Source organism: Aythya fuligula, chromosome 1, assembly GCF_009819795.1.
Source record: "Aythya fuligula isolate bAytFul2 chromosome 1, bAytFul2.pri, whole genome shotgun sequence".
In the NCBI taxonomy this organism is placed as follows: Eukaryota; Metazoa; Chordata; class Aves; order Anseriformes; family Anatidae; genus Aythya; species Aythya fuligula.
The window spans coordinates 198,161,164-198,180,198 of record NC_045559.1 but is presented as its reverse complement, the minus strand read 5'-3'; the positions used below and the strand labels follow the sequence as shown (position 1 = coordinate 198,180,198).

Genomic DNA, 19,035 nt, shown 5'->3' with positions numbered 1-19,035 from the left:
TGTATTACAATTATTTTGTCATTCCAATCTCTCCAAAACAATCAGACTCAGTCCTAAAATTTGAAATTAAAATACGTTTGTTACAAGTTATGCAAGGATGATGTTTACCTCCTTATAAATTAATCCTCCTGCATCTGGCTCAGATAGGAAGCATATCTTTAGTGGCCCTGGCTATTTAGTTTAGCTCTAATTTGTATCTACTTGGACCTTTAGACTTTGAAATTCCTACTCCAGTCATGATGTGAACTAAACTGAAACAAGATGAATTCATTAAACCAGTGGCAACCATTATAGCTCTATATGCTCTATTATATGCCAAAATAGAATTAATAAGTACTACAACGATTTTTTCCTCGTCCAGTTTTCCACTCTGTTATAGAATGTGGAATTTGTGTTCCTATTCCATTTTCAATGTTAAAACAAACAAAAAAAAACTTATTTTGATATCACCATTCCCCAAAAAAAATAGCAACAGATTTTTGTCTTAAATCAATGTGTGGAGTAAACATGGACTAAAATATAAAATATTAGTTCTGAAACCTTTTGTACTTTTGTACTCCAGGGATCTTTGTAAACAATATATAAAGCCAGATGTGTAGTTTGATTCCAGAAACATAACGAACTGAACCAAAGTCACAAATCCAAGGCCTCATCAAGCAAGTAAATCAAAGTGTTAAACTTCCAGATTAAAACCTTTGTATCTGGGGAGTTGCTGATCAAAAACATAATCAGCCTGCATATGTGTGTTTGTATGTACATGTGAGACATATATTTTATCACAGATATCTCAATAGCCAAGAGAATGGATTTTTTGTCTCTATCATCTCCCCATCCTGAGTTTATTTCAGTCTTTGACTTTAATTCTTTAAACTTTTTCCCTTTCAGTAACATTTTATACATCTCTGTCTGAGTAGGAGGAAGCTTGGACTTTGCTGTTTCTTTGAAAAAGATAAAGAGCATAATACCCATAGATACTTTGGACCAGGTTTATTTGTTTAACAAAGTGCAAAATCACAAACCACAGTAATATGAGAGATCTTTGATATCACTCACCAATTATATTGCTTGAAGATAATTTTGCTGCATGTGGCCTTCGACATTTTGTCATTTATATCTATTTCATTCAGACAGAGAAGCCAAAGCCTGTAGATATAACTTTTATAGGCCAAGACATTATTTAAGCTCATCTCTGTGTAGAGAAATGATATGGAATCTATTACTGATGACAATGACAAGAGCTTCATCCAAGTTCAAAATCACAAAAACAAAACCAAAAAACACATCTCAGAGCAAAAAAAAAAAAAAAAATGCAGCCACTCCCAAGACCAACAACAATTATATATCAGGCAGTGCCCTCCGCAGATTTTTTTAAGAAGTTTATTTTTCTAATGTATAAACCAAATGAAGGAATTAATCAGAATACATGCATTCCATTAATCAGGATACATGCATTCCATGCATCTACACAAATGTACTAGTTAAGTGCTACTGTGTCAACAGCAGGAAAGACTGAGTGTACTTCTTCCTTTTATTTCATCACACCTCTGAGCAGCTTTTAAAAGCCTCATTCCTGTTTCTGGAACTTGTTCAAACAACTTTTTCCAATGGGAGAAGTTCTTGAAATGAATCCTTCATTGAAAGACATTATTTAAATAGTAACTTTTTGTATGCTTGCATGCTTCTACTCTTATCTAAAGAAATAACCTCCTGCCTTGCTGGTTCAGAGAAAAGGCCTGAAAATCTCTCCTGTTTCTGCTAGCAAGCTTACTCTTCAATAATTGCCACAGCCATTCCAGAGCAATTTACTGTTTAGTGTGAGTAAAAGCATTAGAATTTGTTCTCAGATTACTAGCTCCATTTACAAAGTATCTGTCTTCTAGAAAACGATCTTCAAAAACCTAAGAAGTCAAGCACTATTGTTGGAAGAGATAAGATAATTAAAATAATCGGTAGTTCCTTGGTGCCTGAAGTGTCAATGCAGGCTGTGAAAAAGGACAAGATGTTCACCTTCTGTTAATGTACTCCTGCACTGTGGTTTCCTCGGTCTTTGCAAGAATTAATGTACCCTATAGATCTGTACATGCTGAGCAGTTTCTGGAGCTGGCACTAAGACTACTTATATGTTTTGAGCCTCAACTGAAAGAGATAGCTATTTCTATGCAACCGATCTAGTACTTAATGAGATTTTCTAATTGCTGAGAAATTACTAGTGTACATACAGATGTATGTATCTTAAAATTCTTTATGAATCCAGCTTCACAGTTCTGCTTATAAGCATATATAAGTTGTATATGACTGAAATTAGTTAAAATATATTAGTTAAATATATTAGTTAAAAAGATATGTATTTTTTCTGTCCTAAAATAAAACCAAAACCAAACAGACAAAAAAAAAAAAAAAAAAAAAAAAATTGCCTTTTGAAAAACTTGTCTTCGGTCCCTATCCATTATATGGGATATCTGAATAATAACACTTCTAATTTAGGCACATCTTTTAATGCTTCATTTGGGTGAGATAATTCCAAGTAACGGATATCTACTTTCTGTGAGAAATTAGAGATGTTGCTTTGCTTCAGGTACAGATCAATAACAACTTCATGACCGCTATTAAATGACAGAAAGCAAGTCAATAGAATCATGATCTCACAAGCCAGTTAGACACAAACTTAAATGCTCAGATGTCATAGTGCTTAAAGACATGGTCAAGTTTATTAAAAAGTAGGAATTTGAAAGGGTGATAGTTAACTCTAGGCTTTACTTGGATCTCATCATTGTGGATTCTGATTATCTAAGTTTCTTCTTTTACTAATTCTTACATATTTTATATCATAACTGTCTTTTTTTTTTTTTTTTTTTTCATACCTAAAACATGATAAACTTGAATTTCACATATCTGTTTATAGAGTTCCAATTATGATAGCACTTAATTGGTGTAAAAACATGAAGATTCATGTCTTCAAATCAATTTAAGTTTGAAACATCTCTGTTCTAGTTTTTGTCATAGTTTTAGAAATGATCCAGAAAAATTAATACTTGTTTTGGCAGTATTCTTATGATGGTATAGTGCATAAAGCTATTCTCTGTGATTTTAAAGTGGTGTTCAGAATGTTCCAATATAGAGACTTAGGTATTCAACTTCCAGAAATAGCAAGAACAAAAACTGTTTGCTCTGAATCAGCATCTGAGAACACTGATCTTCCAAGCCTGGAGTTTTTTCTACTTTAAAAAAGCCAATGTTTTGATCTGGAAATGCTCAGTCAGACACACATTCCATTTTCACAGGAAAATGTATTTAGTTAGAGATCATCATATTGTGAAAAGATGAAAAAAATTAAAAAAAAAAAAAAAAAAAAAAATAAAACTGAAAGAAGAAGTGTTACCTTTTGGTCAGTTTATCTCTTTTTTATCTGGAGCAAAATGGATTCAGGGTACAAACAAAAAGTGATGTAATCTGAAATAAAAGTTCATTTTCTTCTATCTAACTATAATAATAATAATAATAATAATAATAATAATAATAATAATAATAATAATAAACAGTGGCTAGATTTACCACATACTCTTACAAACTTCAGGCTGAGAGCCCAGATAAGGAAATTCTGCCAGCTGTGGAGGAGGCAAAATGACGTCATATCTTCCAATGGGTCTTCAGCCAGTCAGTGAAAAGAGTTGAAGTGCCTTGATAGCATGGCATGTCCAGAAAATGTGCTGATTGAGAATGATTCACAAGGAAAGATATTTGAATAACCGAAGGTGAGGCTTTAATGCCTCTCAGGATGCCTCTGGAGTTGTCTTCATTAAGATTTTGGCAGGAATATAATACTAATGTTAATAATACTCATATAATACTAATGTTATTAATATTCATATAATACTAATTTTGTTATCAAATTGTTGTCTTTTAGTTGTAGGAGTTCTTGTAATGCTTGTACCATTTAGTCTTTGGAGAAGATTGTTTGGTTAGTTTGTGGTGTAAGTTATTAATGAAGGAGCTGTTACAAACAAATATTTACTATTTGGTGTAACCTCTACAGAGACAAAACGTTTTTTGAGATGTATTTTCTGTTTAAGCTTTTCAAACAGTCTCACTGAATCCTGAGGAAAAATAAAATAAAATAAAATAAATCTCTTTCATGTTTCTGCATTACTTTTTCGTTCCAACTAAAAGGAGGTTTCATATTATCACTCTTCATTCCTTTTGAAGAGTAAAGATAAGGTTGCTCTTCATGGCTCCAATGCAACTCTGGAATGGAGTCAGGTGTGTATTTACTAAGCCATATAAACAAAAGCATAATTTGGCCTATGATCTGCCATGTGTTTTGAAATACATGTAAGAGTGACTATACAAAAGTAAATTGTTATTGGCATTGGCATTGACTTGTTTTCTAGTGTCATATAGGACTCCTTATTCCAGATCATAGAATGATTTCTTCTAGATCAGTATCAAAGGATAACTGCATTGTGATGTTCATTCATACTATTTATTTTATTATGGTCTGGTCTTTTTATTTTTTTTTCAAGTGCAAAAATAGAAGACGTTCAAAAATAAAAAGACTTTCTAGCAGTTATAACTATGGGAAAAAATCATGCTATGTTAGTTTTGTTATAGTCTTATACCTGTGTGGTTATATATATACACATAACCTTATAAATATTTTGTAATTGAGAGTCACACATGTGAGGAAGGAAGGGGATAGCTGCAGATGAATAAGACTTCATGAGAAAAAAACACCAAATATCCTCCATCACAGAACTTAAAATCCGCACAGGTTTGTGTCTGCAGTGCACTCCTCAAGTAACTGTTTAAAGTGAATTTTCGCACTGATTATTCTGACGACAGACTCTGTCTATATGACAATATATAATAAATGCAACATGGCAAATAGTTAAGAAAGTGTGGATGGTGAAGTATAGAGGGAGATGATACTGGAATAAAGACATTAATTACTTGGTTACAAAGTGAAAGACAGGATGCCCCATCCCTGGAGGTGTTCAAGACCTGGTTAGATGAGGCCCTGAGCAGCCTGATCTAGTGGGTGGTGTCCCTGCCTATGGCAAGGGGGTTTGAACTAGATAAGATTAAAGTTCCTTCCAACCCCAGCCATTCCATGATTCTATGATTCTATGATAAGAATCAAGAAGAATGGTAGGTTTCATATGGTAATTGAAATAAATATAAACCTCTTAGTTAACTTTATGACTAGTTTTTTGAATATTATGAGAGAAAGTTTTAGGTTGAAGGAGAAGACAAGAAAGAAACTCATCAATGTTTTCTGCTTTAAAAACATTGTCAGTGAAAGGGTTTATGAGATTTATTCTTATTATAATTTTTGAAATGTAAAAACAAACCTTTTTATTTACACTTCTTAATTCTCTTTTGGATAATTTAAATATTTGGATGATTAGATTTAGCTGGATGACTGCAAGGGAAGATCTTGGACTAGAACACTTTTGAAAAATGCCAGAGTTTCTAAATTTAACATTCTGTCATTTCTGTCCTTTACTACTGGTCTAACAGGTCAAGATAGATATTTTAAGTTTGCAGTTTTACATATTGCAGAGGCTGATGTCTAAAAATAAACAGTTATCTTTTGATGGCTTAAAAGTGATGTTTTATTTCATGCCTTCATTACATCTAGCTTCTTTTTTTTTTTTTTTTTTTTGAATGCTGATGTGAAATTGTATTAGTGAGAATCCATATAGAAAACAAACAAAAAACAAAACAAAACAAAAAAACTATAGATTAGTTCCTGAACAATAATACATGTACATTCAGATACCTACCCAGACAAGTTTTACTTTATAATTTTCTAGATGACTGAATTAATAGTCATTTGCATTATTTTTAAATCCAGAGAAAAAATATTCTTTTTAGATCTTCTTTTCAAACATCCTTTATCTATTCATGTCAGTCAATTAAACCTCAGATTAGAAAAGAACTCATGCAGCTGAAAAACTTAATGACTGTGAAAAATTTCACCAAATATTTATTTCAATAATCTCTTCCAATTCTCTTCTAACATTCAATTGTTTTTGTATTTTTGCTGATGTATTTAGTCATCTAATCTAACTTGTTATTCTCTACATTAATTTTTCTCTTCAGTTACTTTAATTTCCAAAATCATCATGTCTCATTCTATACCAGACGACTGTCTAAAATCTTGTCCACATGTCCACAATTAGGCAGTGCACAGTGCAGGAAACATGGGCAGAGGATTTTCTGAGTGTGACATCACACCAAGACAAAGATGAACTTGACTATGGTTGTTCTGGGTATATGACAAGACATCCTTACATAGGAAAGGGTAGACATATCCAGCAGCAGTGCCAATGGCTCAGTGGGAAAATATCATCCACTGTCATATTTTGAGCACTGTCAGGAGCAAAACTTTAAGACCCAAATGTTAGTTAGATAGTTATGTGCCATTTAAATTAAATGTTTTCAGGGGATCTACCAGCTAAAGGCAAGCCTGTCAAAATCAAAAGGATACTGTAAAATATGATGGTGTTACTGTTATGGGTCTTGTCAATGCATTTAACTCATGAGTCATATTATCCTTATCCACTGTGAAGCCTGCCCAATTTTGCTTGAGATTCATCCTTCTAAAAGAACTTTCTTCTCTTTATGCATTTTAATCTATTTCTCTACTGGATCTCTCGAGACAGCCAGATAGCTGCCCTTGTTCTTGTTTTGCTTGATGGGATGCCTTTAGTTTCTCATGTCAAGCAAGTGTGATAGAAACAACAGAATAAGGGTTACTGGCTTCTGTCCTTAAAACATTTCTAAGTGGTAATCACCAATTCTCCATGAAAGACATGAGTTGAATTCACTCAGCTGCCTCTCACAGGATATTTAAAATGGATGTAAAGCAATGACCGTCCTCCAGTTCTGATGAAATCAATGTCTCTAAAACAGTGCTGGAAATGTACTTGTGTAAGCTTCTACTGTGGTATCTGTCTTGTTCCTGCTGAGCTGTAAATAGGCAATTTAGAAGACTTAGAAACAGTAGTGTTCATGGTAAGCCTGTGACTCATTTGCTGTTCAACAGCCTCACTGAAAAAGTGTTTTTGTTTATTTATTTATTTTTCTTCATTTGGACACACAGAAACAGGTTTGGAAGAGAATTTCTGGCTCGCTAAGGTCAGTTCCCTGATGACACAGGTAATATGTTATGCAATCCGTTTCAAAAACTCTTCTTTCTCCCTGTCTTAAAGATTATAAGGTGTTTTAAGCTTGATTTTTGCCACCACTAATTTTCTGTACAAGAAAATGGGTAAGAAAATGTTCGGTCTGGTAACACAACAGTCCAGCTGTCTGTCACCAGTGCTGAGTAGAGGAGAAAGATCACCTCCCTCAAAATCCTGGCAAGGCTCTTCCTCATGCCACCCAGGAGGTTCTTGGCCTTCTTTGCTTGAGGGCTTATTGCTGGCTTAAGGTCAGCTTATTGTCTACCAGCATCTGAAGGGCCATCTTTTCATGGCTTTTTCCAGTCAGTTTGTCCCCAGCATGTGTTGATGCATGGTTCGTTTTATTCATGTATTTTTCTTCCTAAAGAACATTGTTCCCTCCTCAATTTTCGCTGACATACAGTATTTACTGGGAATAACTACACCATCTTTCATCCTTCACTATGTCACACTGAACAAGTTTTCACTCTTATATCTTTATTTTAGAAAAATTAAGGGAATTATTGAGGAATTTCCTGAAATTCATCAAAATGTGCTTTTGCATTTATGTTCCAGTTGTACTAACTTTTTTACATACAAAGAGGACACTACAGAGCCTTCCAGATGAGACCATAAGAAGAATCACAGTGGATGATACCAAAGGTTCTGATCTATCTATCCAAGTATTTTGTCTCAGCTGTACTTATAAAGTGGTTTTATATGTGGGTGCAGTACTACCTGATTTTTGCAGGAAGCATACCACCAGCTTATTTTAAGGAGAGTAGAGAACAGTCTATAAAACATAGTCTTCTCTGGCAAATTAATATGTGCATGTGTATATTTTACAATTTTTATTATTAACTGCATGTTTTCAGTGAAAATCTCAGCCAAATCATCTAAAAAATAAGTTTTGTGGTTTTAAGCATTTTATCATTACTTTCATCCCATTTGTATTGCTATAGCCTTCTTTATCTTCTCATATAATTTTCTGGTTGTTGCTTGTTTTCTGTTTGGCAGGCTGTCTTAATATTGACTTATCAGCAACTTTCATTACTTTTTTTTTAATTTTTTTTGTGCCATGTGCCTTTGTGAAAATAACATACTTGGCCCCAAGACACATCTCTACATTTCCTCTATTGCAATATTTTCTCTTTCAACAAAACTAGTAGTCATAAAGCCTTGGCTTTTTTTTTTTTTTTTTTTTTTTTTTTTTTTTTAACTGACATTATACCAGCCACATTACAGAAATTCAGGTAATGAATTGAATTAATTTATTTTGATCTGACAACTATTTATGTTAGTAAAGAAAGCTACCAGGTAGCTGTAAAAAAATACTTTTGGTGAGATGTTATATTTTTTAAAAATTTTATTCCATTTTTCTTGTTCTCTCTATATACTTAAAACTAAAAGGTCTTTAGCTGCCTACAGAGCATCCCTGTTTTTAGATACAGCATCTCTTTTTACTAAGAGGCCTTGTTACTTTTCCAACTTCACAAAAATTCTGGGATGGAAACAGCTAGTCTGCATTGATTGGATGCATTGGTTTTATCTTAATCAAGCTGAAATAACAGCCTTAGCTCCTCTCTTAGCTCCTCTACAAGGAGCGGCAGAGGGAGCTGGGCTTGTTCAGCCTGGAAAAAAAGGAGGCTCAGGGGCGACCTTATCACTCTCTACAGGTACCTTAAAGGAGGTTGTAGTGAGGTGGGGGTTGGTCTGTTCTCCCACGTGCCTGGTGACAGGATGAGGGGGAATGGGCTTAAGTTGAGCCAGGGGAGTTTTAGGTTGGATCTTAGGAAGAACTTCTTTACCGAAAGGGTTGTTAGACATTGGAATAGGCTGCCCAGGGAAGTGGTGGAGTCACCATCCCTGGAAGTCTTTAAAAGACATTTAGATGTAGAGCTTAGGGATATGGTTTAGTGGGGACTGTTAGTGTTAGGTCAGAGGTTGGACTCGATGATCTTGAGGTCTCTTCCAACCTGGATGATTCTGTGATTCTGTGATTCTGTGTGCCTTAATAGATATGGTGTGAACAGTGTATTGTACAAGTTTTCTCCACTTTACCTTCAGGTGGTCCATAGGACTTCCTTATGTTAAAAAGTAGAAGTTTTTCCTGGCATCTCCAGCTGTTTGTTAATCCTTTGAGAATATTCAGGTACAGTCTCATGTGCTCTGAATTTTATATTTGGAGTCTGCAAACTTTCAGGCTTTCAGTGTAGTCCAGACAGGCAAGTCTAGTACTGACATAGTCCTAAAGACAACCTTTAACAGAGAATTAAGATAGTTCCTCAGATTTAATACTACTTCAAGTAGTTAAAATTCCAATTCCATATCCACTAATAAATGGACATCTCCATTTTCTCATATTTGTCAACATTATCTTGAAAAGTGAGGGGAAGGTATTTATTCAGCTTTTGTACCATATATAACATCTTTAAGCACCTTCCCTTTTCAGCTTTATAGCAACTTCACATCTTATTTCCTTGGGATTCTTTTGCTTCACATAGGAAGAAGACACTTTCACTGCTTCTTTTGAATTCCTCTGATACTTCTGTGGAAAATTTGCTTTATATGTGCATTCAGAGCTGCCAAGAAATTAGTACATTTTCTCTTTCTTTTTGTTCACTCTGTTAATTCCCTGCTTTTTGAGATGTTGGGTTGTCCTGATGGGCCCAAAGACCTTCTCTACACATCCTGAGACACAGCTATACAATTATCAGACAGTTTATCTAAGGCTGTTTTCTACAACTTCTTTATTGCCCCCTTTGGTAACAACTTTAAAATAATATATATTTGATTGGCCAAGCAACAGTCTTCTGGCTAAACACTTTAAGAAACAGTAAGCTCTTACCATTACTATGTATGTATCGTTTTCATTTTGTGTCTGGCAAGTCAAAGGTTCTCACTAAGACCAATTCTGGTAGTGCTTATTTCTTGATTCCACGTATAATAGATAGCCAGCACTAAACTAATAAAATCTTTTTAATCACTCAAATTTGTTTCACCATAAAAAACTCTATTTTATGACCTATCTCTCTTTTTATCTCCACACAGTCTATCATATCCTTGATTTGGAATATGGTGCTGTGGCAATATTTTTTACTTCCACATTCCTAATCACCATGTCCTTAAGTACCAATTTTCTGTACCATGAAGGCTGTAGTGAGGCCACACCAGCACAGAGCAGAGCAGAACTGGATAATCACTTCCATCAATCACTCTAGAAATGCTGTAATTTGTGCACTGCATGGTACAGTAGTCCCTTTTGGCTGTCAGAGCACACTGCTGACTCAGATTCAACTTGTTGACCAAAACCCCCAGATCCCTTTCTGTGAGGCTGCTCTCCAGCCTCTCATCCCACAGACTGTACATAAGTCCAGGATTGCCCCAACTCAGATACAGAATCTGGCACTTGTTCAACTTGTTAAATTTCATGTGTTCGATGAATGCCCAGACCTCTAATTTGTCAAAGATTTCTCTGCAAGGCCTCTCCACCCTCTAGGGAGTCAATGCCTCCTCATAATTCAGTATCATTTAGTAACAAGCTCACTTAACATGAATTCAAGTCCTGTGTCCAGATCATTTATAACAACATTGAATAGATCTGGTCTATAATGGAGCCCTGTCAAGTCATGGGAGCCACTAGGGACTGGCTGCCAGCCTGATGTAACCCCATTTACTATAACCGTTTGAGCTCAACTTGTCAGACAATTGCTCACAATTGTTGTTGTGTTATATATTTGTCTGGTTGTGTGCTGAACATTTTGCCCAGAAGGATACTGTGAGAAACATTATTGAGTAACCTGAAATATATATGAAGTAACTTTTATATATAAAGGTTACTAAAGCATTACAAAAGGTAAATCTTAACATTCTAAATATTTCCTTTAAATAAATCCAGGCTTCACTTCCACCCTCAGAATTTCCTATACAACCAGAATAATCTAAAGGAAAACTCACTCTTCTTTGATTATTAGATAAAGGACACTTAGTGTAAATTAATCTTTTTCCCATGTATTTAAACATCTAAGTTGTTTCTTCTACTATTTAAATTCTGTAGGTAAATTTTATGACATTGTATTTCATCTGATGTAGGTGGAGATTAATCCCTGATTAAATTTAAATGATATAACAGCAACTTCTGTTACTTATTAAGACATTATTATATTCCGAGATAATTAGCACAAGCTTTTTTGAGGATGTTACATAGTTCATTAGGCTAAAAGTCACCTGCACTCTACACACACACACTGTGCTAGTGCAAATTATGTACACAAATTGCTCTGGGGGCATGGTTGCCTTAAGCTACACCTATTGGGGCTAACATGAATGGAAGAGGGCTGGTACCCACTTGAACTGCTGAGTTGCAGCCCACTACAACTGGAATCAGGATGTGTCTGCATCTTGCAGTCTGCAGTGCTACACTTGCTATTTTCAGAGGTCCAGACAGGATTGTCTGAAGCACTTAGCCTTAGAAGTAAAGAGAGAAAGAGACTTTTTTTTTTATTGGGGGAGAAGTAGTCAGATAACATGGAGGTGGTGAAACAGTGAAAATTAAAATGAAAGATTTGAAGAATGTGAAAATACACATATCTATCAAAATACAGATGTCTAAAATAAAAGGATCAGGAAATCTAGAAGGGTCCTGAAGGAACATAATAATCCAGGAACTTGCAGAAAGATGGGAAAAACAACATGAACTATTAATTAAATAAGATATTGGGTCAGACTCTCAGTTGCTGTACAAACACTTATATTTGCAGGAATATGTGCAGCTGGTTGTTAATGGCACCCTTATGTAGTCTGCAGTATTTCAGGTTGAGTTATACAACACTTCTCCATTGGCTACATGAGACTAAAGTATGCTCTATACAAAGTGCATCACACTCTCCAAGAACACTGCAAAGCTGACATCTGCATACCCTGCTTCACAGAAAGTTGTCTAAAAAGAAAACAACTGCTGTGTGAATGAAGCAAATTGTACCATCATAGATCAAGAGTTGGATGTTGCCTCCCAAAAGAAGGTGTAAGCAGGAATAAAATTACCATTTGGGGCCTTAATGATTTACAAACGTTCTACATGTTTTTATAACTTCATCTTCTTCTCTGTGTGCATGTGTCACCCACAGATTGTGACATCCTACTTTGAAAACAGCACCTGAATTTAGAACTGACAATGAATGTTGAAGCATTAAAGAGCAAGAATACAAAACAAACAACCATTATTCCATTTCTGCTACTATACCCACTGTTTTCTGTTTGCTAGTGAAGCTTTTTGTCTGCTCTTTTCTGAATTGTTTTTAATTCATAGATCCGATTTAGAGCTGAATATTCATGATGGACTTGGATAAACATAAGCAGATATGGGGAGACTGCGACTGAGGTAAGCTAAAACAGGTTCTTAGCTATAGTTCTTGTGCTTTCTTCTTACTGAAGTGCTCCTAAGCCAACCTGTTTTATCATATTGCAACAAGTAGCAACATTTTTTTAAAAAAGGTGTTTTTTTTTTTTTTTTGAGGGGGCATGTTCCAAAGAATCATCTCATATTAATCAAAGCCTTTTAAAGACCCATAAAAGACCTTATTTTTAAAAATGAAACTCAGAATAAGTAACACTTCACAGTAATTTTGCACTCTACTTTCAGTTGATCAGAGTCCATTATATCAGAGTGAACTGAGAATTAAGTGATGTCTTGAAATATTTTTTCCTTTGATTAATAAAATCCTTCTTAGCAAGTAGAAATATTTAGGGATAAGACACATTATATTGCATAGCACAATAAAGTCTCAATCTTCACTTTAAATCATCACTTTTAAATCATCACTTTTGTGATGATTTTTTTAAAAGACAATAAACATTCACATAATTTTTGATACATCTTGCACTAACTTTTTATAACAAATGTTTAGCACTGAGTTGCTGTGGTTGGAATACATGTTATCACATTAACATTAATTACTATGAGCCTTCTAAGGTGTTTATAAATTCACATACTCAAAAGCTAAAAGGACTTTGAAGAATAAACTGACTAAGAGGCAACCTTAAAACACTAATACACTCCAGGAAAAACTCCTGTTTTCTTGCTGACGTAAAGATTGCCACCACAGTCTGTTACCACAAAAAGAACTCTGAACGTCCATCTGTCCTGCCTCAACAAAACAAAGGTCTCTGTTATCCTGCAGCTGTCACACTTCCAGTCTGGACCACCCATTTGCAAGAACAGGCAGAATACAATGCTGAGATTCACCTCCCTTAAATACATCCAGTGGTGGACACTTGGATAGGTGTCTCACTAGCACCTAAAGAGATTAGTAATGGTTGCTTGAAAAAAAAAAAAAAAAAGAGAGAGAGAGAGAGAGAGAGAGAGAGAAAAGAGGAAAGAAAAAAGACCTCAGACTAAGTTTGATGTTCTTCATACCCTATCTGCAATTAAAATTAGACATATGCATAAGATTTTTCAAGGTCTGTGTTTAAATTTCAAAAACAGTGACAAGTGTCAAAAATTTCTTTTAAAGCATATAAATGTTTAGAAATAAGTAACTGAGTGTATCCAAAACACTACATGTGGCAACCCATTCCAACACACATAATTACAACACTTACACTTTTACAAAAAAAAAAAATGTTGTCACATGTATGAATATTTTTACTATCTTCTTGAACTTTAAACTGAAGAATACAAAAACAGAGGAAGTTTTATATACAAATAGTCATATCTAAAATCAATAAATTTTTAGGAAATAAACTCTATGGGTGGCCACACATATATTTATGATGACAATATAGCTGTTATACTAACAGACAAATATATACTCATTATTTAATTGTTTATTTAATGGAAAATAAAACTCCCTTTTTGGATTCAAGCTACTGGCAAATATGCAGCCATGTGGAAATGTATTTATGGAATAAACAATATTAAATAAAAAAAAATACTTTGTTTTAAGTGTTTACCTACTCTCTTTCTGAGACTCGAGGCAAATTAATACCTATGTCATTAATAATAATTAAATATCTAGCTTGGGATTCAGGCCCGACAACTGGCAAGTAGATCCAACATTAAAAATTATATAAATATATTTTTTAAATGCACATTATTAGGGTGAAAGGTAACTCTGCTTAATGACCCTCCCCCTACCTGTTTTATTTTTTATTTATTTTTTACTTTATATTATTCTTTGTGTTTTCTTACCTACTTGGAATGACACTTTTTGTTTTAGTATATGACTTAATTAATGCTTAATAAATAAATCTTTGATTTTTTCTCTGCTGATGGAGTTGACACTGTTTCTATCAAATAGTTTAGTTGTAAAACTAAGTTCTGCAACTGCTTTTCTGATTTTTACAAATCTATATGTTCTTTGGGGATGGGGAGGGATGACAGGTTCAGAGAGACATATAAAACAGTAGGGATGAGGTTAATTTTTAAACTTTATATCTCCTATAAATTGTTTATCAACTGGAAATTGATCCATTTACCTGGTGTGTACTTCATGTAAGTCACCTTATTGCATATGAGAAATTAACAAAAGGTTAGCAGAGACAAAACAGGACTTACATGACATCCATGCAATTTTGCAGTAGCAACTACAGGCCAGGCATGATAAGACAACTTCTAAAACCAAACTCTTAGATTCCTTCTATAACTGATGGGAAGACAATACTTCTATTTTAGGGAGGGATGAATTGTCCTCCAGAAATGCCTTTTTCTATTTACCATAGAGCAAAACTAATTAATCAGCTTGGGTCAGATATCAAACTTTTAGCAGGCTAAAGTAAAGTAAAATGAGTCTAGTTCAAAGGCATTCTCAGTGCCTTTACAGACCTTTTCTAAGCTACACCTGCTAAGTCACCACAAAAAAAATAATCTGCGTAGTCAATGCATGGTGATGTCTGAAGCTTTTAAAACTTTGAACTCCTTCAGCTTCAAGGTCACAGACATCCTAATACTGCCCAATTATTTCATATACAATTTCCACAAAATACAACAGGCCATTTTTTTTTTTTTTGCGTGCTACAGAGTGATAATGAAGTATGATGAAGGAGATATTGATAAGTCATTCCAGCTGTAGCTGCTCCCTATTGAAATCTTACATAAAATGACAGTAGCTAAAAAAAGCAACTAGTGTTCTACTTCCCTATATTGGTACTTAAATAATAGCAAGTTGAGCTGCAAAATATTCCATTGCCATTAAACAAGATGTGGTTTTGTCTTGGCATGAATACAAATAATGCATCTTAAAACTAATAGCTTTGCCTGGATCTGTTTCAAGACCTGAGGATGATTTTATACTCACAATTTTACAAAATTCATGTGATGAGAGGTCTCTGGGAGTTGTTAATTTTAGCAGTAACTAATTAACAATCTCAGGCATGCTCAAGTGGAAACTGTATACCAAAACACATCTCCTTTTGTCTTTGAGTTAAAATGTTTGCCTTGGCATAGGGACTACTGTTCACCAACAATTAAGATTTTTGGAAGCATTCATAATTATTTGTTTTTCTTGAAGTTATAGGAGAAAAAATACTGATAAAACTAAAGTAGCATCATATTATTTCTAGGTAGCCTTTGATGATTATTTTTTTAAAACCTCGTGCTGGTTATTTGAATAGTCAGAACTGCGAGTGTAAATGAAACAAGGTCTTCGGACTCATTCTCTGCTAGCAGGGGACACTCCAAACCATTATAATTTTGGTGTTACCATACTCACAGAGGAACAAGAAGCTTTCCTTATTTGTGAATCCCCAATATATTTCCTTAATGAAACTGGAATGGTTGGAATAGCCCAGGGGAGTTAAGGGAAGCTTTTACTTTCCTCTAAGTCAACCTTGTATTCCACATAGAAACACAACTGATGATCTGGTCTGTTCTCATAATTGTCTTTGTTCCTTAACATTATCTGTCTTCTGTACCTTCTCTGCTTCATTTTTCCTTTGCATCTAGTTTATGATTGTTTGCATTCTTCTCATTGTATCAAATTTTCCTTGTATTCCAATACACTATTTTACTACATTTTCCTCTATTTAAATAAAGAATATTTTCCTAGCTTTTCTCCTTTAGATCCATTTTTCTTCATAGTACATTTATCCTTGAATATCGGAAGTCATTATACATCATTATTCAGAGAAAGAGTAGCAACAACTTCATTTGTCCATATTCTGGCATGTAACATCTGATCTTTACATTACTTTTATCTTTATTTTTTCTCCAAGGCTCTTGAGAAAAAAAAAAAAAAAAAGAAATTGATGTATTATTGAAATAAATTTGTACATATCTTATATATCTTACTAGCTTTATTCACATTAACTGAATTCACACTTTTAGGTTTTACAGCATTCAGATAAGTAATAGGAATACTATTTTCTTGCTAGCTACTACGAACAAGATATTGCAAGTGACTGTAATTCTATTGATCGTCATAATTAACTCTAGCATGAAGGACAAAACCCTAAACCTGACATTTCTTTCAAATCAAAGACAACCAGAACTGTTTGATTGGACATTTTCAAGGGGGGAGGAAAAGAAAATGCCTTTGGGTTCTTTTGTAGATAGAGAAAATGTCACATGCATAACAAATCTTACATGTTATTTTATTTATTATTGATTTTGAACACCCAAATGTCTTCTGAGAAATCACCATGAACCAGCAATGTGCCCTTGTGGTCAAGAAGACCAGCGGTAACCTGAGGTGCACTTGGAAGAATATTGCCAGAAGGTCAAGGGAGGTGATCCTTCCCCTCTACTCAGCCCTGGTGAGACCACACCTTGGGGATTGTGTTTAGTTCTGGGCTCCCCAGTACAAGAGGGACATAGTACTACTGGAACGACTTCAGAGGAGGGCTACAAAGATGGATAGAGGACTAAACCACCTGTCATATGAGGATAGGCTGAGAGAACTGGGCCTGTTTAGCCTAGAAAAGAGAAGATTAAGGGGATCAATATGTATAAATATCTGAGGGGAGGGTGTCAAGAGGATGAAGCCAGTCTCTTTTCAGTTGTGCCCTGCAAGAGGATGAGAGGCAATGGGCACAAACTGAAGCACCAGAGGTTCTGGCTGAATACAGGAAGGCATTTCTTTACTGTGATGGTGACAGGTTGTGGAGTCTCCTTCTCTGGAGATAATGAAAACCTGCCTGGATGCCATCCTGTGCAATGTGGTCTAGGTGATCCTGCTTGGCCATTCTGTGGTTGGACTAGATGATCTTCAGAAGTCCTTTCCAACCTCAGCCATTCTGTGATCCTGTGAAATCCGTAGGCATTAAGGACAGCTCCTTTTCTTGTAGAATTTGGACACTGAAGAGACACGTGAAGAAAAAAGTATGGGTTTCCTTTTAGAATATGCAAAGTCTAGGCTTGATTTTAAGCACTACAACAGGCTTCCATATGACTTTGAAGTGATGTGGGTAATTGTTCTGCAGATGTATGTGAGCTTCTCTCTTTGCATTTGAAGTTGTTTAAATATAGTCCAGTTTCAGGTTATTGGGATGCACTGAACTTGAGCAAATGCACCCTTCCTAAAACTCCATCTTCATGTAAACCAGAGTTGGTGAATTTAACTGTGTGTTACATATGGCCTATGACTTCGTTTGAAACAGTGCAATTATTAAGTAGGCAATATCATTTCCAGCTATTAAGGAAGTAAAGTCCAGCAATGCATTTGAATTAATGCATGAAAATCCATTTTCCCCTTATTAAATGTATTTGAAACTCTGAAGGTTATTCAGAACATCCAATTTCAGTCTAACATTAGGTGATTAAGCTAATTGGCTAGTTTCCACATATAGACAATGGAGGGGATGATTTATAGCAGGAGCCATAGATTTCCAATCCAAATGTTAAATAAACAGCATAAACGCTACCTGCTGTATTCTCTATACTTGCTGGCTCATACTGGTTTTGAAATTCTACTCAGAGATAGATTTTTTATTATTATTATTTTCTCAGAAGAGGATTTTAAATAAGACGGGATGGAAATCTCAAATTTGTCAAGGCTAAGAACATATACATACTGTAGTAATTTCAGAGTTGATGAACCTGTATGCCAAACACAAAGGATGAGATGTTGCCCTGACTGAAACTCATTACCGAAGTCCCAAGACTTGACACATAGGACATGGTCTCCAAAATCAAAAAATAACACTTTGCACAACTGAAAAATGTTTGTTGATTCAAAGAATGGGGGACCCTTGCAGATAAAACTCCCATGTATTTAAAATCCAACCATTTTTGTCTCTCTCTTAACATCTCAGTATCTCTGCAAAATAAACAGCCAGCCCAAGTGTTTCAGTTCAGAACAAACAAACTTCATTTCCCTTACAATGATACATCATGCTTGAATAAAGCACTCTGGTATTTTTAACCTAGTGACTCTTCTTCTTTGGGTTTTTCAGCCTACTTGAAGCTTCTCTGTGTTGTTAGTTCCTTGGCATATCAGCAATTCAGCTGCCATAACAAAATGCACAATTTTAAAGGGCTTGTTTTTAGATTAGTGTCATCATGAGATATTCATTTGTAAATTGCTTATTTATCATCTGACATAGATTTCCATGATAATTCTCCATTACTTTACTTATTGTTCATACAGGACAGTGGAGTCATCAGGAAGATGGTGCACATAAGCACAAAATCAAGGGAAAAATATCAAAAGTGAGAAAAAGTATACATGAAAGTATATGCTCAAGTACCCAAAAATAGAATTGATATGAGGATTTCAAAATAGAAAAACATCACTTTTACAATGATTAAAGCAAATTATCTGTTTATTCCAATAAACCTCGTCCACAAACTTGTCTTAGGATTCACTATCTGAGCCCTTTCTGAATGTGAAATATCTCTTGTCTCCTGAACTTTCTCTTCTCTTGTGAACTTTAA

General features: G+C 34.7%; 1 protein-coding gene across 2 annotated transcripts in view; it reads right to left on the bottom strand.

Annotated features, from left to right (window-relative positions):
* The window catches only part of GRM5 (glutamate metabotropic receptor 5), a 278,368-nt gene that overhangs the window by 108,066 nt on the left and 151,267 nt on the right, over positions 1 to 19,035 (bottom strand). The window lies entirely within an intron of this gene.